Below are 27,039 nucleotides of genomic sequence, written 5' to 3'. Positions count from 1 at the left end.
GTCCAGTATTCTTCAATAAGAAAACTAAATATTTCTTACAAGAGCTCACATTCGCTCTTAATATACACATTTTTTTTTATATTATTATAACATTGTTTTATTTTTTTTAGAAAAAAGTTGTATATTTTTCGCGGTGGAAAGATATACATAATCCCTCTCCGAACGAAATACGTGATTTCCTTCTGTCTCTCGCTGGAATTCTATTTATATGGAATTAACAATTATTCACATCACATTTAAATTAACGTTTTAGTTTATGGGGTTATGTACTAAAAAAGTAAAAGAAAAAGAAAAAACAACCGTTTGTATAATATTCAGTTTATTTTTTTTTTCCTTTCATTTGTCTCATTTACTACTTTATCAAGATGAAAATATTTTCGATTGATAAAATCAATAAACCATAAAATAAGCCTTCGTCCTATCACGTACAGTGCTAAACTGTTCTAGAAGAAGAATAAAAACAATCTAAAATTGTTATTCACTGCACACCTGAAAACTATTTTGCTCATAAAGGGTTACAAAATGGTAATTTTTTATTATTTTAATTTTACACATTAACCATAACTTAAAGAAACGTTAAAATAAAGCAGTCGATTTAATATGCATTTTATAGAGCGATGAACGATTTAATCTGCGCGGAAATGTGGAATTACTAAGTCAATGCACTATCGTTAAGAAAAAAGGGGGAGAAAGTGGTAGACATGATAGAAATATGGAAAGAGAGAGAAAAAAAATAGGAAAGGGACTGAAAAATTACATGCATCAAAGGAAGCATCGCCGAGTTATGTTTCACGGTCATTGTTTCACGAGTTACGCCTCATGGTTGTCAAATCATGTTAAGAGTAAATACTTAAGAGATTTCAAAGCGGCAGACGATATTTTTTGACAGAAACAATTCGTGAGATGTTATTTTTGTTCGAAGGAAATGTCTTTTTTATCAAGTTTTGAGCTTTAATTCGTTTTAAAAATAATATTGATAACCAGAAAATTGATTAGTAATGAAATGAAAATCAGGCTATGGAACAATTCCGGAATTGAAACAAGAAATTAAACACTTAAGCACATTCAATTAATTCACAATAATTGCAGGACGATTTGGAATCGACAGTACTGACGATTTTGTTTTAGATTAAAACATATAAAAAAAGAATTGATAGGGTTTTGTTTCGCGAGTCATAGCATACTTTTTAGAAGTAAATGTTTAGAAATTTCCAAGTGGCAGACGATATTTTTAAAGGAAAATAATTTGAAAAATAAATTAGTTTTGTTCCAAAAAAAGTCTTTTAAACAACTTTTTTTTATTTCTGAAATAATGAAAAATTGTTGAACAGATAATTGTTTAGTATTAGAAACAAATAATACATTACAATGGCTATCTACCATGACGTCATTACAACTTATTTTTTAAAGTTTCTTTTCTCCCTAATCGCAGTAGAGCCCTCTAGAAGCACTAAAAGGAAACAACTGGCTCAGGCTAAGGATTTGAAAAGCTGTCACTCTACAATAGTTAATTGTATAATTAAATGTCTTTGTTAAATTTTTTTAAATTTGGTGCATTTTGTATCCTTTTTTTTAACAATGTAATGATTATATGTATCGTTTTAATTTAATGAGTTTTATTTCATTTCAATAAAAATTATTGAATCAAGATGGGATTGTGGGATTTTGTGATACGTAAAACTAATAAATGTTAAAAAAAGTATGTTATAATAAAAAATATCAGCGAAATCGGTTGAATAGTTCTTGAGAAATCGAATTTTAAAAAACAGACTTCTTTAAAATTTGATATGATTCAACAACTATGAGGCGTTACCCAAGAAACATTAATTGGACATGTTTCCTTTGATATTTCCTTTTTGTTTTAATATAAATTTAGAAAGCATGCCATTTCGCCCGTATCATAGTGTTCCTGAATTTATTCTGATCAAAATGATAATGCAAATCATTAAAAGTAGGCAGAATTGAACTATAACGAGCTTTAATTTCTGGTATTAATTCCTGAATTGTTCAAAAATATAAATTCGATCCATAGAAAAGTAATGTGTGCCAAAAAAATGAACCACCTATAATAACTTTTGATCTAACATTCGGATCTTCATGTTCTAAGACTCATTCTGGTTCGCAAGGGTAACCTCAAATTTGCTAGTGCAGACAATATTTAAATATTTCAAAGACGCAGCCACTATATTCGATAGAAATTACTTAAAAGAAATAACTTATGTCATATTGGTTCAAAATAATAATCTTTTATGAGCCATTTTGCTTTATGTTATGCTAAATAAAATTTAAATAAGAAAAATTTTATAATTAATAACAACTAAGCATTCTGCAAAAGCATTGTTAAAGAACAAAAAGTCCATGCTTGTCTTAATTTTTTTTCTAATAACCGTCGTTGAACAACCGACCCAATTTTATGGGTTCACGACTACTAATGTTCAACTCAGTTGCCTTGTAATTTTGAACCCAATCCAGAAGACAAAGGAACTCCAGGATCGAATATAGGGAGAAATTTGCCTTCGTGGAGGACTTTTTGATAGAACTAACCCGCATTTGCGTTAGAACGTTTGCGTTAGAGAGAGGAAGACCATGAGAACCTCCCACGGCTAGCCTGACGGCACTAACCCATGATCCGTCTACCACTGAGGATATTTCACGTCAGCACTGTGGTCTGTGCAAGCCGGATGAGGAATTCGTATCAACCAACCATCGCCGGGTTCGAACCCCGGTTCACCTCATTGGAAGGCGAACGCTCTATCTCCTGACCCGTCGCGGCTCTTGTCTTACTTTTAATTTCTTTAACCATAACTAAAACATTTTTTACCCATAACTAAAAATGATGGGTGTTCTCCAAAATACAGAACCAGCGGTGCTGCTCCAATTTATTTGTTGATGAAAATTTCAACTGGAAACAAGAGATTAATTCAAAGGTTCTGTAGAATTGGTGCGACACTATCGACCCGACTTTTTAATACAGCCCCACAATAATCCCACCAACATCACAAAAGAGATAAATTTCTCATTAAACTTTTCTGAAGCGTAATTGAAACCAACCTCATTAAGATGCAACCGATATTCCTAAAAAAAAATTATCTTTTTTATTTTTAATACTGAATCTCAATCTGCTACAGTTCTTCCACGCGCGCATTGTATTATCGTCTGCCCAAAAGAGATTTGGTAAATGAGAACAATGAGAAACGGATATCATTAAGCACTAATTATAATCGTTTGATATTAAAGAATACATTCTTTTAAATAAGTGAAAGAAGTGTATTGTTTCTACAATGGTAATTGTAATTTAGTATGTAAACTTTATAAATTTTTTTGATGTCTTTAAAAATGCGTACGAAAATTGAAAGTTCAAGGGTAATTTTCGTTTTTAATCTGAGAAAAACTATATGTTTTACTTAAGAATAATTAAATTACATTTAGGGGATAAAACTGTTTAATCTTTATTAATTACGTATGTTTTTCATTTTATAATTAACTGCTAGCTTGGTTTTGAAAAAAGTTCTAATGTTAATTATTTTCAAAAAAGCCTATAATAATTATCTCAATTCACTTTTATATATTATTTTATTTTTACATTTCCTTTTCTTGATACATCGAGAACTGAAGTTAGAATAGTGATTAATTAATAATAATTCAAAATTTATAATTTAATTTTATAATTTAAGTGAAATTTCTAACAAAATTGTTTATAGATGTGCAATTTTCAAAAGGTATAGTGTGTTTATTTTCATAAATAAGTAGACATGTTTTGTTTCTTTTTTCTAATATTTAATACTACATCATTGCTTCAGGTTAAAATTATTTTAAGAAAGAAAACGTATAATAACTGATGCTCATAGAAAATAATCTACTTTTACGATTAAATTTTCCATATAAAAATAAATATTAAAAGAAATGTATGCTTTAATTGCGTCAACTTTCCTCATTCTTTATGGCTTATTTGGTTATAAATCTGTGAAAAATAATTTTTACACTTCTGAAACTAAATTGCTAAGGGAAAATTATTTCTTTTAAATTATTTTTTTATGTTTTTTAAATTCAAGTTCAATAAATAGCATTTATTATTGTTATGCAGAAAAGAAACATTCATCTTCATAAATTTTTTGATTTACTTATATTTTAAGAACAGTTTTATGTTAAGTCAAAAATATTAAGATCAATGTGTCTCAAAAGCTAAAATTTGGTAATTTTATTAAAAAAATAAAATTCGGTAATTTTATCATAATACCTTTAGAGCAGGGCATAAAAAACATTTATTTGGTTGAATTTACTTTTCGGTTTTGCATATTTTACTAAATGTGTGGTAATAAGATTTATAGTTTTGAAAACCTAAATTTCTAGTGAACCATTACCATATAAGCGAAAAAATTTGTCAAATGAATAGTTTTAATACCGTTTTCGGTTTTTGTGGAAAGAATTATGTTTTTTTTTCTTTTCTTTCTTTTTGTTCCCAGAAATATTATTACCGTACAGTACGGTTATTTTAGCAGGTTTCTTTTTCTTCGAGTAGAGTATTGAATTCCAAGATTCACATAAATGAAAAAAATTTGTAAACAAATATAAATAATTTGTGCAGCAAAAACAGACTTTATTGTTTTGTTATTCATATTGGTTTTATTGTTTGTTATTGTACTGACTATATTATTTGTAAGATATCAATCTCTCACAAATTTAAATAAAAAGAAGTGGTTTTTAGGTTTTTTTTAACATTCTTTTTTTTTTACTGAATTCTTAAAATTAATCGCTACAATTTAAAGATTAAAGAAAAAAAATTCCTGTTTAATCGGCCGAAATAAAACATGAAATGAGTTTATACTTAGATGTTATCCTTTCTAAAAGTTATTAGTGTGAATAGAATATATTTTATCGCGTAATTGACTTATATTTGCTGCTTTTAGCAAATTTTCTTGTTTAAATGTTTCGCGCAATTTCCATTTACATCCGTTAATAGCATAATATCTCCGACGATTCTTGCAGAAAATTAATGATTTTAATGGATTAGATGTAATAAGCTTACGAATCTCTTCTTTTCCACGTACATTGCAGAAACGTTGAAAATCGAATTAACTTTCACGAATTTTTTTTTTCGTTCGTGATTATTTCGTTCTTTTTTTTTTTAGCTTTCGCGATTTGAAAAGAACTTAAATACTCTTTCTTTTTCTTTCAAAAAAAAAAGAGCTATAAGATTACGGTTTAAGATTTAAGGACCTGTTCAGAACGCTTTAAAGATTTATTCCTTTAAGAGCTGTTCTTATTCATTTACTTGCTTTTCATCACAAATAGATATAAAAAAAAAAACATTTCGAAGAATTCGATAAAATCCAATTTCATCATAACGTGTCTGACGTAGTGAATTAGAGAAGAAAAAAGTAAAGTTGAAGTAGAAATCGAAATGTAAAGAAATAAAATAAATGAAAATGTAAAACAGTATTTGAAACAGAACTATATAGGCGTTATAAAAAAACTTTTTTTTTCTTTAATAATTGTAATCGAAAACTAACTAACTATCGAACTAATTTATTCTAAATCATGATCATAATCACCATTGTTTAAAATTATGACTAGCATTTATAATTATCATGACCAGTCATAATAATTTTTTTAAGTAAAGTACAAGTTAACTTCTTACGTAAAGTTTGTATACTCAAAATGACCTTGACAATTTTTTTTATCACTCAATATTGCAATAAATCGCTGTCGCAATATTAAACAATGCAATAATAAAATATTTTCGCAATACACTGAAAACAAACGACCAAGCAAAAAAAAACGTTAACTTTTATCATTTAGTTATTTATCAACCACCTAATTAGTTTAAAAGCTGTTAATTGAATTATCTGAAAATATTCCTCGTAGTTGTATTGAAAAAAAAATCAGATAATTATCTTTTATGGCGATATATTGAAATATCGTACAGTGGAATACTTACTAGATGAAAATATTAGTTCATACACTCCTCCATGCTATAGAAAAGTTTTGAATGTTCAATATATTCAAAAGGAAACAAAATATATGTTTTGAAATATAATTTGTAACCTGATGTACTATTGCTAAAAAAAAAATATTTTAAGTTAATTTTTACCGAAATACCACACATGGCTCTTTGCTGGAGCATGAAAAACCACTTTTAATTAATTATCTTTCCTTGGTACGCAATTGGAATATTGTATTACCAAATGTAGGGGAATATTATTAGGTATCAGGTCCCAATGAGATGTCAGTACTTAATTTTTCACTTCAAAATTTTTTTTAGTTGAATATACAATTTTTATTGTATTAAGTTTTCTTTGATAAATACGTGCTTTTCAACTTTATATTAAATGGTTTTTATTTTCAATTGGATTTAAGTTTTACCACATATCGGAAAACTCCACATCTTAAACATATTTTATTCACATGTATCTAATTCGTCTTAATTTATTCGTTTGTTTTCGGTTAATCATACTTTAATAAGAGTAAAAAACTTATGCCTCTTACAATTGATAATATTCTTAATATCGAATGATTTAGCATTCTCGTTTGAAATAATGACCTTCTATAATTTTTAATATGACTTTAAATGTCTGAATTTATCTGAACTTGAAATGTTGTTCGCCCTCTCATAGCTCAATGAATGCATCTAAAATTTTCAAAAACGTTACAGAAACAATTTCAATTTCTGAAAACACTGCATGTATTTTTTCAAGTAGGTTCAACTATTATAATAAAAAAAAAAACTGTCTTGATAATTTGTGACAGTCTTGATCTGATACATTCTTAAGAAAAGTACTTAAAATCATTTAATTTTAACTCATTAGTTAAATTTTTTCATTATAAACGAATTTATGCAATGCTCTTTTTTTTCGAGGGGGGGGGGGGAGCTTTTGATTTCAAAAAACACTCCATTATACTTTGCTTAAGAAGCTTAAAAGAACTAAGTTTGTTTTACGTGTTAGTTGCCTAAAGTTTGTTTTGCGGTAAACTGCTTGGTATTTTGCAACAATAACGTTTATTAGGCTAAAACAGTTCATAATTGGGGAATACTCGCCCCCCCCCCCCCCGATCGCTGTGTTTCACAATCCCCCAGAATTGTTCCGCAATTTAAGCACGCATCGCTCACTATGAGGTTAATTCTGCATTTTAGTTAACTTCGTTGGCATGTTGATATTCTTCTTTAAATGAAGTTCTAAAATATGCAGCTTATCTATCCTATAAAGCCTTTTATTTCTAAACGTTTCATTCAAATGGATGGAAGCTTTGCCGATTTTCATTGATAAAAATCATCAATCAACAATAAAATAAAAATATTGCAAACATTTTCATTGCAACTGCGTAAATTGATAAGTATAGTCCAAATAAAAATACCGAACAATTTTTTTGCTGATATGAGTTGTCTGCTTACGCTGATAACTTTTCATTTCTTCCCTACATAGTAAGATATTCCGGATTACGGTATGAAGTATCGGATTTTTTGGTGCAACAAACATAAAATTCACTTTAACAGTATAATATTATACTGTAATTTTTACCGTAATATTTATTTAATTAGAGTGATTCAATGATTTTACGTTAATTATTACTTTAAAAATTACGGTCAATCAGATTTTTTGTTCCGTAACATGTTTCGGTAAAAATGAGTTTCACGGTAGAAAGTACGGGCACCCTGAATGACGATACTTTTTACCGTAATTTCTTACAGTGTACTCAGTTTTTCAGCCTTTTGTTATCCACGTGAGTACGCTTAAGTATTTATTTCTGTTCTCTGTTGCCAACATGAAAGAGAAGAATTTTTTTGTCATCGTGTCTTACACCTTTTATTCTGGACTTATTTAAGAATTTTCAGAGTCACCTGCTGCAGATTATTTATTTGAAGAAGGATTCAACAATGTTTAATTTTAGATTTTGCCATCTAAACCGAGTCTTATTTGTTTTTCGGATAATTACTTATTCTTTCGCCACATTTTCAATCCGAAATAATAAAAAAAAGAAACGTTTTCCTCAAACGATAATATTAAGAGTGCACGATTTAAACCGAAAATGAATAAACAATATCCATGTTGGTTTTTCTTTAGTTTTTAAGTCGTTTGCCGGAAATGGCAATAGATTACGAGTCAATTCCACCAAAACAAGAAGAAACATTTTTAACTTGTTCTTTCAACCGCTTATAATCCGCGCCTCATGTCAATCCCTCCGAGAATCAAGACGTAAAGGATTTTCTGAAATATTTTTTTTTTATTTTCTTTTAAAAAAATGATTTAGCGGAAAGGTTACTCTAACACACATTGCATGAATTACCAGATCTTCAAGAAATAAAGGTCTCTTCAATTACCTTTATTTCAATACCCTATTCCATATTTTCACAGTCAATATTGCAATGATTTTTATTTATAGTAAAGCTGAACTTCAATTATTGTGTAACATATTAATTATCTCGCCTCTACTTTATTTTTCTTATAAAAAATAAGCATTTCGATTTCATATTTAGGAAATGTTTTTCCCTGTCTTGATTAAATAAAAAAAGGCTTACTTTCAGCTTCTGTGACTAACCTCTCTAGACGATAGTTAAAGCAAAAAGTTTTGTTTTATGATTATCAGCAATCATAATTAAAGAATTTAGTTAACAGAAAAGCATTGTTGCTATTGTTACAGTTAAAAAAAAAACAAAGTAACAATTCTCTTCAGACTAATGAGGGGTTCGAGAATACTTTAACAAAGTTGTATTGCGATTGCTTTCATTAGGGGAAAAAGGATTATTGTTATAGTAATCCAGCAGAAATAAAAGACTGTTTTATTAATGGCGAAGTTTTTTTTTCCCTACAAATTGCAACTTTTTCCCTTTTTTCGGATGCGTAAATTACCAACATTACATAAAATTTCTTATCTTTTTATCAGCAAATGAAAATTTAAAATAAATGTAAAGCAGTTCCAAATATGTCCAGATTTTGAATCTGCATATTAGTCAATGGGTGAAATCTCATAATAGCTGTTTTAAAATCAGAACAAAGTTTACGTAAACCTTAAAAAATCTCAGGACTATTTTTTAGTATATTTTATTTTATAACCGTCGTTGAACAGCCGACCCAATCCAGAAGACATGGAAACTCCTGGATCAAGTATTGGGAGAAATTTGCCTTCGTCGAGGACTTCTTAATGGAACTAACCCGCATTTGTGTTACATTGTGAGGAAGACCACGAGAACATACCACGGTTAGCCAGACGGCAAGGGGACTCTAAACCGTGATCCGTCTACTACTGAGGATAATTCACGTCAGCACTGTGGTCTGTGCAAGCCGGATGTGGAATTCGTATCGACCAGCCATCGCTGGGATTCGAACCCAGTTCACCTCCTATCCTCCTATCTTGAATTTCAGGTTAAATTTTTGATTGTTTTGTTGCTTTTTTTTTTCTTGATATTTTTCTGTGTGGAACTTTTGATGATATTGTGTTATTAAACAACATAAAACTTTTTTTTTAAAAAAAAGTTAGAAAATGAAAGAGTCGCATTATTAGATTACCAGAAATTGCGATTGATAATTTTTAGAACTTCTATGAAATTTTCCTCAAAAGTTTTAAACAATAAAATTATGCGATTTGTGGTTTTGAGTAAGCTGTTTAAAACTACACTTTTCACAGTTTTCAGTTTTTTTTTAAAATCTAATTTTATTACAGTTTGAACTGATGAAAACTGGTTTTGCATGATACTGAAAAATTATTTTTTTTTAATGAAAACAAAGATGCTTAGCAAAAATCTATAAGCAAGCTACAGACAAGCTACTGTATACTATTTAACTGCCTTTCAAAACCTGGTGGTTGCAGAATTGTACTGGCAAATGGAAAATCTAAATACCCCATGATTTGCTTCTCAAATTGTGATTGGGTGGCAGTCTTATATTAGTTATATTTTACAAGTACCAAACAATACTGCTCAGTAAATATCCAACATCAGTTTAGTTGTCAGAATTAAAAGCTCGTTTTGAATTTTCTCCCCAAGTCTCAACCTCTTCGATTGTAGAGTTTAATCGGGAGAGGAAGGGATTCTTAATTTCCTATAGGGATTTCAAACTTTTTTTTTCTAAAGAAAAAGAGGTACAAATATTTTATCTAAGGAGTTAGATACTGTTGTTATCGTATGCCATTAAAGCAAAGGGGTGAGTTTCTTCTTGTTTTCCAGTGGCGTCATCTATGGCCAAGAATTCAACTTCTGCTACACTTAAACGTCACAACCCGTTTATAAGGTGAACCCATTTTTCCATCCATTCATTCATCCACAGATCGCAATTTTGACCTGAACCAGAGAACGATCAATCTCCAATTCAGCACCCCAAAGGTATGATTCATAATGGTTAGCTGAAGAGTTAGATTAATAAAGGAGTTAGATGAATAATGGTTACATTTCTGATGGAAAGCTAGAAACCAGTAAACGACTGTTTAAATTTCGTATACTGCTTCAATTACAGTCCAAATATATTGGTAGAAAAAAACCTGTAATTAGCGGATCATGGATTAGAATTTCTTTAATATCAGGGTAATCGTCAAAGGTATCATTCGCCAATTCCTTAATTCTTCAAAAAAATCCTCTGTTTGTCCCGATTCTTGATCCCATTTGTCACATTTTTGCTTCGGTTTAGCAATTAAAAGACATACAGATGTAGGTTGGAGTCACTCTATCGCATCGGGGTAACCGTAAAATAATTCATCGAACATTCGCTAATTATTCAAAGATTTATTTCTCGAAAACTATTCTTGCAAAATACATGGCACTAAATGTCCGTTTTTTATTTTCTTTCCCGAAAAAAAAAATTCTTGTACATTTATCGTACTGTATGGTCATGATATTTTTAGTAAAAATGCCATAATTCTGGTAAATAAAAAACAAAATATGCGTTAGTAAGTCAGTCATTTGGTTATTTTTCTGTTCACATGATTATGGTTTACCCGAAATTCTGGTTTTCAAAATGCTAGTTTTCATAACCTCAGACTTAGTAAAGACTTACCACGTGGATAGAATGAGAATGACCTGTTTTTTTTTCTTCTTTTAATGTACACACTCCACAATTCTTTTTTATATCGAAAATAAATTCCATTGATATTTCACTCTTCCAGAGTAGTATTTTCCCAAGTAAGTTAAAATTACATTACTGCTTTTAGTTAAAACTATCAGTAAAGGGCGATTTATAGAGAGCCACGGCAATCAAAAACATTTAAAATAGAGTTGGTAATTTCAAATAATAATTTAAAACTAAGCTCAAAGATTAAACAATTTAACGGAGCACCACAAAAATAACATTCTATTTTTCCTCGGCCATTTGGTATTTAAAAGACAAGCGGGAGGTCATTGATATATCAGACACTCGACTATTTTGATCAAATTTTTCTAAAAAAAATAAATAACCATCAAGCTGTGGAACTTAATTTTTTAAACTATAAACATTGTATGTATCATTTAATCTCCTAAACCTTATTTATTTAGCCTGAAAAATCTTAAGTATTTTAAATTAACTTCCTGTGTTGTTTTAAAATAGTTTTCCCTGTGCATAGCTATTTTAGAATATAATTGAGAACTTTTATTTCTTCGTTAAAACTGTTAAAACATCAACCATTTAAAAAAAAAAAAAAAAAAAAAAACATTTTTACTCAACAATCTAGAGCTAAAAAGAATCATTTGTTTAATATTTTAGAACGAAATTTCAATGCGTAAATGTTTTTTCAACTTTTGTAAAAAAAAAATAACAATAATTCAGCTGTTATAAAAATCGTCCGAAACAATCAGCGCGAATAACTTACACTTAACGCGAATTACTTACGCTTGAAAGCAAAATTTTCTTGGATGCCCAAATGAAGAGGATGTTACGGATTTACTGATGCAGACAACACGCTCTCGGATTGGAAGAGGATGAAATCAGTGCCACCTGGTGGGGAAATCCAGAAATCAAGTTCTCTTCGACCATTCAGCAATTCAATCACACTTTCGATTTTTAGAACTTACTTAACAGAGGCTTAGGGAACAGATGACCCTCTATTATAGTGGAAACCGGTTCTTTTAAATTAACTAGAGATAGATTTTGTTTTTATTGCTTAAAAAAAATAAAAGACCCGATTAGGAGTGTAGACCCCCTCCCCCGTGTTCTTCATTCATTACTTACTACGATCTTACGATTTGTAGTTTATTTTGGGTATGGGGCACCTTTTTTTTTATTATAGGCATGGATATTTGTGAATTGTTTTACTAAATTAGATCTAATTTGTGAATACTTTAGATCTAAATTGTGATTTTGGATAACAGTAAATTTTGAATTTCTGTTTGGAGTGTTTCATCTTGAATATTGCCGCATTGGATTCCTCAAAAAAGGTGAATATATTTCATAGTTCTGTTATTAATTTGTAATTTAAATCATTTAAGATATAAATATTTACCTATAAACGAATTTTATGTTTGTGAATTAATTAGTACATTGTATGAATTATTTGTATTACTTGTTTATTCATTAATAATTATATTTATATCATATAATATAAGCTTATATTTGAAACTTTATAATTTCAATATGAAAAATAAAATTTTAAATTGCATTTCAACTGTTTCATATTTTTTTAAAATTAATTTTGCTATTCAGTATAATTTAGTGTACAATTTTACAATATTTTACGTTTCACCAAGTAATTTATTTATTTCATACAATTATATTAAAAACAGAATAAATATTAATGGATTATTTATTAATTGCTTGTGAATTCCAAGTTTAAATTTTCTTTTAATTTTTTAAGTCTTAGTCATTTAATGTATTTGATTGATGCCTTTTGAATTTGAAGTTTTTTTTTTCTTAATTATTTTAAAAACTGTTTGATAATTGTGTAAAAATGGTTTTCATTCATCGTAAAACAGATTCATATTAATTAATATTGTATATCTTCTTCTCTGATTAAAGTATTTTCTTCTGAAAATTTAATTTTTTTAAAAAAGAGCGGTAGTTACTTTATTGAACATTATATTATTTATCTCTATGCTAGAAAATAGTTCAAAATGCTTAAAGTAGAAATTTAAAAATTTTATTGCATTCACCGGCAAAAAAAGGCAAGTTTTGCAAATTAATAATAAAATAATCACAAAATTGTGCGTTTTTATTACTTTTATTAACGCTTTTCCTCATCTAAATGGTTTAATTATAAACTGAATAAATTTGAGTTTGCTTAGAGAATGTATTGTAGTTCCGTTTCTAACAGGGAATGTGTAAAATTGAATACCTACTCTAGTAATTAACCTCATGTTTCACATTTTACTAAAATCTTTTTTTTTAAAAATATGTCCAAGGGCATAGTCGGATCTTTAATTAGAGTAACTTATTTTTTTGCTAATCAAAATTCACATAAGATTCTATTGATTTTAATTGCATTTATTCTGAAATCCACTCGTTGAATCCGATTTAAAAACAAATCATGTTTCTTTTGATAGCATTTTCCAACGTAGCTCATCTATTCTAATGACGTGTGTATTGTATGGATTTTAATTCTATACTTGAAAAATTCCATTGCCTCTAATCACTCTAATAGAATTCTAGTTTTGTAATGTTCTATTGGTTCGAATCATTTAATGTAAGATTACATTTAAAACATTTTTGAACAGTTCATGTGAAATTTTATTGACCTAATTGAATGACATAAATTTGATCTGAATATATTGAAAAGTTTTCCACTAAGTTATAGCCAATATATCCAAATTTTTATCTTCGAAATTAATTTATCTTGTGTGTATGGCTCCGAGTTGAAAAACTAACCATTTGAAATAAATTAATTACACCACTGTGTATAATTGAATGAAATTATTGAAAATATTGATTGGGATTAAAAGATTTTTTTATTAAAATTATATTAAAAGAAATTCACCAGAAACATATTAAGATTACATCTTAAAATTTTTTTGAATTGTTCATGAGAAAATTTATTGACCTAATTGAATGACATGAATTTGATCTAAATATATTGAAAAGTTTTCCACTAAGTCATAGCCTGTTTATCCTAATTTTTATCTTCGAAATTAGCTATTTTATCTTTTGGGTTGGGCACCGAATTGAAAAATTAAGCATTTGAACTAAGCATTTGAAATCTTTTAATCCAAATCAATAATTGTCCAAAAAATATTGATTTGGATTAAAAGATTTTTTTATTAAAATTATATTGAAAGAAATTCACCAGAAACATATGTAAGATTACATCTTAAAATTTTTTTGAAAAGTTCATGAGAAAATTTATTGACCTAATTGAATGACATGGATTTGATCAAAATATATTGAAAAGTTTTAAACTAAGTCATAGCCTGCTTATTCTAATTTTTATCTTCGAAATTAATTATTTTATCTTTTGGGTTGGGCACCGAATTGAAAAATTAAACATTTGAAATAAATTAATTACATTACTGTGTACAATTGAATAAAAGTATTGAAAATATTGATTTAGATTAAAAGTTTTTCCATTAAAATTATATTTAAAAATATTTACCTGAAGCATATGTACTTAAATATGCGAAATAGAATTTCAAAAAAAAGCATGTTATCAAAGCGAGTAAATGCAAATTTCGTTTAGAAAGATGATAAAATAAAAGAATTTATACATTTTCCTATCTTTCAAATAAATGAACTGTCCAACAAAAATAATGGTTTAAAAATTCATTTATTAATGGATATATATTATTTCACAAATATATAATAGTTGCGCCTGAATAAAAGTATTTGGACTTTTTTTTCAGATATAGAATCTATAATTAATGAATATATTTTCCATTAATTAATTATAAACTCCTACGCGAAATATAAATCTTAAATAAATGAAGTTTGATATATGCATAAAACTTTGATTAGAAAGTTCTAATTTTTACAATAGCTGCAGGGAAAAAAAGAATTCTGATAAAATTGCCGTACTGTCTGGTAATGAATGTCCCGAAAAAAGCGTATTTCTGGTTAATAGAACCGAAATATTAAACCCCACTCATTTGGTAATTTTTCCATTCATATGGTAATGTTTCACCAGAAATTCTGGTTTTCAAAATGTTACTTCTTATTACTAGACATATACTAAATAAATAGAAAACTGAGAAGTAAATTTAACCGAATAAATGATTTTTATTCCATCTTATCATGACAAAATTACCAAATTATACCACATTTACAAATTTTACCAGATGAAAGGATAATTTAACCGAATAACTGATTTTTGTATCATCTTATCATGATAAAATTACAAAATTTTACCACATTTACCAATTTTTAACAACTATTAAAAAATATTTCATTATTAATTTTACTAACATCATTCACTTCAGAAATCGAAATCAGCACCAAAATTTACCAAAATCAGCACTTCGGTATAAATTACCGAGTATATTGGTTCCCACACAGAGCCCGATTCACGGTAAGCACCATTTATTCACTTACTAAAAAAAAATAAAAAATTTATCTAAATATTATATATATATGTATATATATATATATTGGCCCAAAAACTATTTCATTACATAACAACTTTTAGTTAAAAAAATGAAGTGGATATCATAACAATAAGATGGCGCAAGATATCGATCATAAACTACAAATTCCAAGAATAATGTCGCCATACCAAAGAGTATTAGAAGTTAGGAATTTTGTTTTTCACTTACTCGAAAGAGTGGAATATCGATTTATCGTAAACTTATGAAGCAAATATTTTTATTTATTTTTAACTGAAAATCAATTTTTATCATGATTATTATACATATCATTTTAATGATCAACACGATATCCACACAAAAAAAATTATAAGGAAAAACTACACGGAAAAAAATTTTCTGGTTAAATTACCATGGCTTATGGTAATCAGAAATATGGTCTTGCTGGTAAGAAAACGTCTATATTTCTGTTAATAAAAATAAAATTTATTCTACTTATAAACCATTTATTGTTAATTCTTCCGTCAATGTGGTAATGGTTTACCAGAAGTTCTAGTTTTCAATATCACAGTTCTTTTTACCAAACATTTACTAAAAAATACAAAGCTGAAAAAGTAAATTTAACCGAACAAGTGGTTTTTATGCCATGATCTAAACTAACATGAACAATTTCCCGAGTTTTACCACGTTTGAATAATTTGACTACATAGTATTGCACGACATTTTATGGTTATTTTTACCTAAATCATTACCAAAGCACTTCGGTTCGAAATTTTTGTGGTGTTCCCACAGTGCAGAAACACGGTATATTTTACCATATTCCGGTAGCTTTGACCATACATTTATGCGATTCAAAGTGCGACAGTTTTAAAATAAAGCTAATGACAGAATGATTATAGCAGCAAATTATTGCTGTGCGTACTTTTTGTGCGATATGAATTCAGTATTAGCTGAAATTGCTTTATATTACTGTACTTATTTTTAATTGCTTAAACAACGCAAAATTTTGAACTTTTTTAAGAATTACAATCTGATTAACCTTTAAAACATCTGATTTTGCATTTAATACCCTTGTTTTCTAAATTATAGTTCCCAAGAATTAGGAGGTGTGTTGATCTTAGTAATAGGGTTAATCAAAGGTTATAATAATAGGGATAAATTATAGGGTTAATCATTGAGTATCACTAAGGCAAATAATTTGAAATTTTAATTCTGTAAGTGCAGTTTAATGATTTTAAAATTTCGTCAAAATTTGAAGCATAGCACTTTGAATAAACGGGGTGTTCTGTAATTATTGTCTTTAATACATATTTAAAAATTTGTTTCCAAATTTAAGTAAATAAGACCAAAAATTAGAAAAGGTGAAACTTTGTTACAAAGAAAACATAAGTTGAAAAATAAGTTAAAGATACAGTTCTAAAATTATTTATATCTAATCATTATTTAATAGTTATTTCTTAGAACCTGTAAAACGGGAAGAACAAGGAGATACTTTTAAAAATAAATGGATAACTTATTGGATTTTAAAAATTAATTTACAAATAAATAAAAATTGCTTTTTAAAAATTATGTTTTCAAAAAATTTAAAAGCATATAAAATTTTTTAAACACTCTAGTTATATTTAAAACAAAAAAAGACTCTTTATTTCCAAAAAAATTTTGAATAATAACTTGACTATGCATATTACATTAGTTGTAATTATACGAGAGCAATTAATCATTTTTAAAGTTTTCATTTAATAAGAAGTTGGAAAGTACTAATTAAATATTTGCTTAGTCATTCGGCTTGTTGTGAATGTTAAAAGAACGTAGGTTTCAAAAAGCAAAATAACAAAAATAGAATACGCCTCATCCGTAGAATATGTTAATATAATTACATTTTATTTGAAAAAGAAATTAATTACTGTCCCTGTCTAATGATTTCTAGGCCTTATTTACTATGGAAAATTGTTTTTAGGAACATTTTTTCGATTCAACTACCATTTTATTCATGAAAGAAGACATCAATGTGAGTCTTCAAAATTTTTTTTTCAATCTGAAAAATGAATCGTATTTAGTTTATTTATTTATATTTTTTTAATTTTCTGTAAAGATGTATACAGTTTTTCATTTCTTAAAGAAAAAATATAATTGCTTTGTGACAACGACATCATAATTTTCTAGTACGTTCGTAAAAGTAGTGCATGGTTAAATCAGCACTTAGATCAAATCTGAACATAAAACAATCCACATTTCATTTGATATTACTTTAATTTTCTTCAAAACGTCATAAGGTTAAAATAAAAATCATCAAATAATTACTATATAATACATCGAGTCATTAAACTTTGGTACAAATTTAATTCATTGAAAGAAAATTTAATTTTTGAAAAACACTTTAATTTTGTGAAGATTTGGACTTACTACAATGCTCAAAAAAATCAAGAGACTATGTACTCAAATAGTTGAAGCTACTATACTATACTCAAAAAATAGAAAACTTTTATGCCATTTTCAAATAGTTGAAGACCATTTGAATGTGTTAGTTTTTGTTGTCAGATAATGCATTTTTCAGAGTTTTTTCCTTAACACCATTGATAATTTTATATAAAATTTAGAATTTTCGTACGTTTATAAACATCTATAATTTTTAAAAAAATGTTTGAATAAGAAATTGCCTCAGTTTATTAGACAAACTATACTGAGAAAAAAGCATGGTTTAATAATTTTTACCTGAATACGGTAAAGTTTATCGCGCTTCTGGCTGTTTGTGAACTGTTGTTCTGGCTCGGTAATTGTTACTAAAGAGCTCTGGTAATGACTTTACTTTTATATTTTTAGGACTTGATTCTTTATAATTTGATGTCAAAAAATTCTTCGACTCTTAACTCGACTTGAACAAAAATTATTTGATTTACATCAAATTAAATCAAGTTGTATTATACTTTCGATTATATTATTGCCACCTTAAAATCCTACTAGGTTCATTTTAACTTCTAATTTTTTTATTACATTATGTCCACTTGGAAGGTATAGCCTGCGTGAATGCCCGAAGAGTCATACTAATTTTTCTTTGGGTCATTGTCTAAATAAAGAGAAACAACACAGTTGTTATACTAAAGTCTATGGGAGATTGCCCATAGACAATTCGTGGCTAAGACGGGTTCTTGGCGTGAGAGAACAAGACGCTAAAAGTCTTCGATGCCTTGCATACGAATGAGGTAGCCAATTTGTCTGGAATAAGGCCACATAATTAATGTCATATTCTCACATATTACAATGATGCATCTTCACATACAATTGTCTGTAGGATTGTGATTAGATGCCTGGGAGGTATTTTTTTTCATCCAAGTACCCGTTAGGAACGTTGTTAATTGTGGTCTGTAATTTGGTCGAGTCTTCAACACATTATAATTTAAACTTAGTAAACTTCTACGATAAATGTGAATTGTTTATAGAATTGTGAATAGTTATATTTAAATGCCATTGCAGTACAATGAAATTCACAAGCAAAAGTTTTGGAAAGCACCGTGAATCTGAATTGTTTTAACTGAGAAGTTTGAAAATGCTAAGCACGCTTGAAATTAGATTCGGAGAAAGTACCCTGTAAAAAATTCAAGATATACGTGATATTCAAAATACGGTGAAAAGTATCGACTCTCAGGGTGCCTGGGAGTACTTTTTATAGTAAAATCCATTTTTATAGGAACATAATAAAATAATTACATAATAAAATATAACATAATAAAATATAAATTCTGATATACAGTAATTTTTACAGTCATAATTCATTGAATCACTCTAATCCTAATAAAATCCCAGTGATTCCTAGTAAAATCACTGAATTACTCTAATTAAATAAGTATTACTGTAAAAATTACTGTATAAATATTTAACATTAAATATAGATTTTACGGATCATGCATTTAAAGTGCCGGTGCTTTATATCGTAATTTGATCCAGATTTTTTTTATAGTGTAGTTTCTCGTTAAAGTACCTGTTATGAAATGTTGTTAATTGCAGTGTGTAATTTCGTCAATTTTTCAACTTACGTCTGTGTAAATTATCAAATTGTGAATATATGTGCATAATTCTGTGAAATAAAATAGTTATTTTTGGAAACAATTGTGAAAAATATCATAAATTTCAAATGATTTATCTATCTATTTAAAAAACAAACTAAATTTTTGTAATCATCAAGTTTAACTGCATAGGTAACGTAATTCAAAATGCCCAATTAAGATTTAGTCTTTTCTCTGTATTGATTTTTCTAGACAGTATGTCTTTTACTGGCAATGCGTGGGCTTTTTGTCAATTTTTATGAATATTTGTTAATTTTGACTTCTTACGCAGTCTCTTTAATCCTTTACGTATCTTTAATCCTTTACGTAAATCTTTTTTTTTTAAGTGGGACAATTTTTAATAAGTGGGCTTTGATAAAAATTAAGTAAGAATTCGTTACTTAACAATTATCATAATAATAAAAAAAATACAATACTTTCATGCATTTTTTTTTTAATATCTTATTTTATAACCAGCGTTGTGTTGAACAGCTGTTTCAATTCTAAGCTCTTCCACTATAATTGTAATTCTAACCCAGAAGAGTAGGAAACTCCTGGATCAAGCATTGGAAAAAACTAACCTTCGTGTAAGACTTTGGTTTAACTTATCCGCATTTGCATTACACAGAGAAGAAAACCACAAAACCTGCCACGAAACAAAGCCTGGCGTCAAAAGAATTTTAACTCATGGTCGGATTACCACTGAGGATATTTAACGTCAGAATTGTGATTGGTGACGAGTCGAAAGAAATATTTTTTGTATCAACCATCCACTGCTGGGATTCGAACCTGGGCCTCCTCATCGGGAGGCGAATGCTCTATCATCTAAGCCGCAAGGACTTTAAATGTCATGAAAAATGGAGCTGTTTAGTAAATTGGATACTATTGAAAATTGGATCTATGTAAACGAGTCAAAACATCATAATTACAAAAAGTATATGATGATTTTATAATTTATGTTTCCATTTTGAAACTAATTAAAACATTTCTTCCTTTCATTAATTTAATATTTAAAAAATACAATTATAACTTTTGCGCTGTTCTTAATTTTCCTGAACCAATCTGTCAATCGACGTTGACAAACAAATTAAATAATATTTCCAAAAAATGAAATTAATTCATTTTCAGGAAAATCTAATAAATGAAATTAAACAACTGAAGTAAAACAGAATGATGAACAGTGATTCTACGACATCGAATGTTTGATATTGAATATTTTAAAATTTTCTCGAAATTATGATGAATTAAATCGAACGTGAAAATCTGTTTCGGCAAATACTTTCATTTTTCAAACTTTTTATCCGGCACGCTTTAATCGTAAACTGAAAATTTTCTAATAAATAATTATAGTTCTTTCCAAAATATAACGTGTTGTATTTATTTTACAATGCTCTAAATTATGTTACTTTCGATATTTTGGAATTAAGTATGGATACTATGAAAAACTATTAAAATAATTTTTTTCTCATTTTTTATTAATAGTTATTACCAATTATTATAATAAATTATTATATGATTAATTATTATCAATTATTATTAATCATTATTAATTTTTATTAATTAAAGTATTATCTATATTATATTTATTATTATAATTGTTATATTGTTAACTTTTTCGTACACGCAATAATAATTTTTTCTAGCGCAATATTTTAATCATTATTATTTCAGTTGGTTTTCTTCATTTTTCTCGTTTTAACTAATGCACATCATTTGTATTGTCTTGTTTGCGTAAAGATCAATTAAATTAATTCGAGTCATTGTGCACATTTCTTTGTCTAGAATTTAGGATGTTGTCTGCATTATCGTAATGGATTCAGCAAATGCTCTTGTTAATTTTTTATGAACATAATTCATAACTATTCATGCGTATTCCATTAAGCAATTAATTTGAGTTTTTTTTTAGCGATGCTCTAGATACTGCTATTATGTTTTTCCCTAAACAAACATTATCTCTTCTAATGTTAATTGACGAAAGAAGTAATGTATAAACAGAGTTGATTCCGAGATGTTTCGTTCTGGATCCTTGAATTTAAAAATAATTTAATATTCTTTTCTCATTATACGTTTTTTTTTACATTATTTCATGTCCAATGCACAAAATTAAATAAAATCCAATTTAAAAGAGGTTTTGTAATTCGATTTCTAAGGAATTATTCGACAGATTTTTCTCAAGTTTTGTATTTTGCCATGTAAAATTATATTCTCTAAAATGTAGGATATTGTATACCTGAAAGTTTATATTTTGACTAATATTAAATTAAATAATAAAAATAAAAAATGTTCATTAAAAGTTAGTTCTTGCTTGGAATTATCTTTGGATAAACGAATTTTATGATTGTGTGAAAAAATGTTTCAATTTGATTAAAACATTTTTTAACTACACAAAAACGAAATTAACGTGAAACGGTCAACACTTTGGACCGCTCCCCTAACCACATTATTGGGACCCAATTTTAGGGGTCAGAAGTTCGAATACGTCGAGAAAAAAAAGCTATGTTCATTCGGGGCCGTTCAAAAAGTACGTACATCCCGAAGGGGGGGGGAGGGGATTTGCTATTTTGTATGGTTTCGTACGATGGGGAGGGGGGAGGTATTATACAAAGTACGTACATTATAATTATACTCTAAAGATAAAGTTGGGTGTTATTGTTTAAATAATTTAAATGAATAAATTATTTTAAATAAATATTTAATTTTATTTAAAACATAATTATTTTAATTTTATGGAAAAGGGGGTAGACTAATAAAATGTACGTACTCTAAGGGGGGGTAAGACCTTATGTACGAAGGGGGGAGGGGGTTAAAATTTCTCCATTTTTGTGTACGTACTTTTTGAACTGCCCCTTCAGAGAAAGTATACTTTGCTTCTGATTTTATAACCAAAGACATCGTCTGTATTAACTAGTATATTTAAGATCACCCCTTTGAATTATTAAGATTGACTCCTAGAATGTGAAGATCCGATCATTAAATCAAAAATTATTTAGGGTGGTTCGTTTATTTTTATTATTTTTTGCGCACTATACATTGGATTATATACATTATTTTACTCATTACATTTTTAATATTTTTTTCGCATGACACGATTCCAGGGTTTTGGAGTCAAAGAGTCAAGGACTCTTCCGACTCCGATTAGTTAAAAATTAGGTGTAATACATTAAAAAAAGTCTTTAATTTAAGGAAAATTATTTATACAAGCGTTTATAATAATATGAACTTAATGTTACTGGAGTGAATGTTATGATTATGCTTTAAATTCTAACTTACAAAAATTTAAATCATTACTGAGGAAGTTACAACTGCTTTTGTGCATATTCACTAAAATTTCTCTTGTACATTGAGAAAAAGGTATGATCAAAACTATCAGAATATTTTCAAATTTAAAGTATTTCTGGCTCTATTGGAATACCAGGAAACTCGGTAATTCTTACTATGGTAATTATTTTGGTAAAATAAACAATAACATATGGTTTTAGAGTATGTCATAATATTTGGTAATTTTATCATGGTACCTTAGAACATGGCATAAAAACAATTTATTCGGTTTATTTTTACTTTCCAGTTTTGAATTTTTTACTGAAAGTGTGGTTATAAGAACTGTAATTTGAAAAACCAGAATTTCCGGGAAACCGTCACCACATGAACGGAAAAATTACCAAAAGAATGACTTAATACCGTATATTGTGGTTTTATTAACCAGAATTATGCTATTTTTCTTTCTTAACCAGAAATGTCATCACCGCAGAGTAAAAAAAAAATTCCGAATAAAATTACGGTAAAAATTACTAGTTCCCAATGTCTGTCAAAATGTATAGTAAGTGTGTTAAATAAAATTAAACAGTAAATGTGTTAAGATAGTTACTTTTTCTACACCATGTAAAAGTTTTTATTGCTGTATATTCCCAGGGGTCTGTCCAGACATTTTATAAAAGGTCCGGTTTTTGGAAAATTGTGAAAAAATTACTCACATTCTTTCAACCAGAGTCCTGCTTTTATGAATTTGTGCAAATAGAGTCCGGTTATTGCAGAAAACTTTTTCAAGGTTTTAAATTATAAATAGATACAAGTATATTCTCAGCACTGTAAAATTATAATTAAAAAAGTTAAATTTTCAAAAATAAACAGCAATTGCTGCTTTTAAATTAGAGATGCAACATGCAAATATTTGGTATTTAGCCTATACTGTTGAACGCAGAATATTAATTTCGGACTAATAATGGAAGAATCGTCTGCCGTAGACAAAACTTAACTCGTTTACATCCATCTTTCTTGTTTTTTGCCCAGGGAAGGGTTTATTCAATTAACAAAACAATTATGAAAATAAAAAAACTTTGTCAAGGATCCGATTAAAAGAAAAATCATTTTCTGAAGGGTCCGTTTTTATGTTAAAATATTTTGTGAAGGGTCCGTTTTTATGAAAAATATATTTTGTGAAGGGTTCGAAATTTCTTCTAAACAGACCCCTGATTCCTACATAATATTTATGCTGAAAACAATCGTGCTAATAATAATTAAAACACTTTTCTTAAAAAGTGAATAAAAGAATACAATTTAGATTCGGGGCAAATGAAGGTAACTTAAATTATCTAAAATGCATTAATATTTTTAGGGCATAATACGCTGTGAAAAAAAATATTGTCGAAACTTCCAAAATGTTATAAAATATAACGAGTTTCTGGCTATGAGGGAACACCAAAAAGCTCAGTAATTTTTATCGAAGTGCTTACAATGATTTTGGTAAAATTAACAATAAAATAATGTTTTATAACGTGTGGTAAAATTTTATCATGATATCTTAGAGCGTAGCAAAAAAAAAAAAAACATTTACTCGATTTACTTTCTAATTACGCATGTTTCACTAAAGGTGTGGTAATAAAGACGATAATGTTTAAACGCAGAATTTCCGGTAAAGTATTACAGTATGAACAGAAAAATTACCAAATGAATGGTTTAAGTACCGTATATTTTTGCTTTAATAACCAGAATTATGCTTTTTTTTTGTTTCTTTTTTTTTACTAGAAATCGTATAACCGTACAGTACGGTAATTAAACCGGAATTTTTTCTCTCTGTAATAAAACCAATATATATATATAAATGAGTGAGCGTGTTATATATTGCTTTTATTTATTAAAATAATTTTGCACAGCTATATTTTATGAAAATGCATTTTTTTAAATTTATTTCTCTTATTATGTCATACATAATACAAAATGCAATTTTAAATAAAACAGATTTAATTCTAATAAAATGTAATTTTAAATAAAAACAGATATAATTCTAATAAGAAATAATTTGAAATTAATACTTGATCATAATATTAATATTAGGAGTCGTAAGAAACTGTATTAGAGTTTTAGTTGGTGACGAATTATTAGTAAAGCCTTCAATTAAAGGTGAGCATATAAACTACTGATTTTCTTTAGTACGCAACAGAAAAACGAAGTTTTGTTCTTGTAAATTTTATACTGCTAATCAGCCTTTATAGAATTTTCAAATACACTGTGAAAATTCAGATCAAATTACGATTTAAAAAAAGTACTGGCTGAATGGGTGCAGCATCCAAAAAATCCCTTTAACTGTAAATTTCATTTTATCGGAACCGAAACTTTTACAGTAATATTTATTCACTTCCGTTGGTTCTTCTAATGATCTGATTAAAATAAAGTACTTGAACCAATTAAAATAAACATTTAAAGTTTATCGTACTTCATCCTTTAAAGATACACTCTATTTCTTACGTTATATGGTGCTCTTGTTATTATAAACCTTGAGTGAAAATAATTCCGCATTAAATTGTGGTGAAAAGTACTAACACTCAAAGTGCAGCATCCGTAAAATCCATTTCATCGTAAAATTCATATTTACCGTAAAATTTATACCGTAATTATTGGAGTAATAATTATTTCATTTTAATGATTCAATGATTTCACAGTAAGAATATTGCTGAATGATATGGCTGTAAGAATTACGGTATATCATATTTTTAGTATCGTAAAATTTTTTCTAAAAAATGGATTTTAAGGCAAAAAGTACTGACACCCTGAATTCATTTTTACCGTAAAATTTATACAGTTATTTTTGGAGCAATATTTATTTAATTTTAGTGATTCAATGATTTCACAGTAAGTGTTACTGTAAGAATTACGGTACATCAGATTTTTAGTATCGTAAAATTTTTTGTAAAAAATGGATTTTGTAGGCAAAAAGTACAGACACCCTGAATGCCGGTACTTTTTACCGTAATTTCTATACAGTGTAAGATTCTTATTTAATTACGTTCATTAGTTTTATTTTTGGGGATCATAAAATCTCGATCAGCTTAATAATTATTTGGCACATAAAATTAAGATAAAAAAAGGTGTGTCTATTTTTTTTGAGAAAAACAATACTTGATCGACAGATGAACAAAAAATTGTCACAAAGGCGGAAAACGGTAATTATTCTTATCCAGCTCATCTCACCTGCTCTCATTGTTCAAACGATGCATTCAGCACTGAATTCAACTATCAAAAATAAAACAAAAAATTGTCCTGGCATTGTTTTATTGAAGAAGTAGACACTTCTTCTCCCACTTTCACACGCAAATTAAAGTGCGTGAAAGTAACAACACTGAACCCGTGGCACAATTGTCGCACCGTGCCATGCAATTAGAAGTAGAAAAATGTACGTGTTATTAAGTTATTGACATTGTGATAGCAATCGTTTCGGCTTAAGAGGATTATTTATTGAATAGGAAGATAGATGTAATTAGAGCTGTAATTGATAGTTTTAGAGAAAGATTATGTAACAGATTTCTTTGAAATATCGACAGATGTAGTTAACAATGCCACAAATAACGAAATAATTATTCATTTTTTTACAAGTGGAAAACTTCGGATACATTACGCTCATCAAAAAACCTTTTGATTACAAATGCTACGATACTTAGTATGTAAAAGAATGAAAGTTTAACGACCATGATGAAAGGATACTTAGTCTCTTTTGTGCTTTAAGCGCAGATTACGAGTGTTTTTTCCTTCTAATTATTAGATGTAAACTCAACTTTTATTATTCTATTATTTGACTTCTATGGGATTTTTTTTTCTTTTCGTAATATATTTAAGTATCAAAACTTTTAGAAGCTGCAAAGCGAAATACTTTGTGGTAAAATTACCGAACTGTATGGTAAAGACATTTATGGTAAAAAAAAGCATAATTCTAGTAATAGAACCAAAATATACGGTATTTAAACCATTTACATGATAACGGTTTCCGTTCATATGGTAACGGCTTAGGGGAAATACTGGCTTTAAAAACTATAATTCTCACTACCACTCATTTGGTAAAACTTTTCTTATTCTAGTATTCGACCACTATGGGATTTTTTTTATTTCAATGATGTATTTAAATATCAAAACTTTTGGACCCTGCGTGGAAAGAGACCTTCCGGTAAAATTAACGCATTGAACGGTAAAGACATTTATGGTAAAAAAAACAAATATATTTCTGGTAATAGAACCAAATATACGGTCTTTAAACCATTCTCAAGATTACGGTTTTCGTTCATATGGCAACAGTTTTACGTAAATACTGGTTTTAAAAACTATAGTTCT

At 28.0% G+C, this 27,039-nt stretch overlaps 1 protein-coding gene across 2 annotated transcripts in view; it reads left to right on the top strand.

Annotated features, from left to right (window-relative positions):
• Positions 1-27,039, top strand: part of LOC107440570 (uncharacterized) — a 471,595-nt gene that overhangs the window by 50,401 nt on the left and 394,155 nt on the right. Inside the window, exon 1 of one of the 2 annotated variants that reach the window (XM_087153353.1) lies at positions 11,920-12,337. The exons of the other annotated variant lie outside the window; for it this stretch is intronic. The gene's annotated coding sequence lies outside the window, so the exon portion shown is untranslated. Of the gene's footprint in view, positions 1-11,919; positions 12,338-27,039 lie in introns of those variants that run through there. 2 annotated transcript variants of the gene reach the window in all.

This window comes from Parasteatoda tepidariorum, chromosome 10 (genome assembly GCF_982258835.1).
Source record: "Parasteatoda tepidariorum strain Cologne lab strain chromosome 10, Ptep-v5.0, whole genome shotgun sequence".
Classification (NCBI taxonomy): domain Eukaryota; kingdom Metazoa; phylum Arthropoda; class Arachnida; order Araneae; family Theridiidae; genus Parasteatoda; species Parasteatoda tepidariorum.
This window is presented reverse-complemented; position numbering and strand designations above follow the sequence as displayed.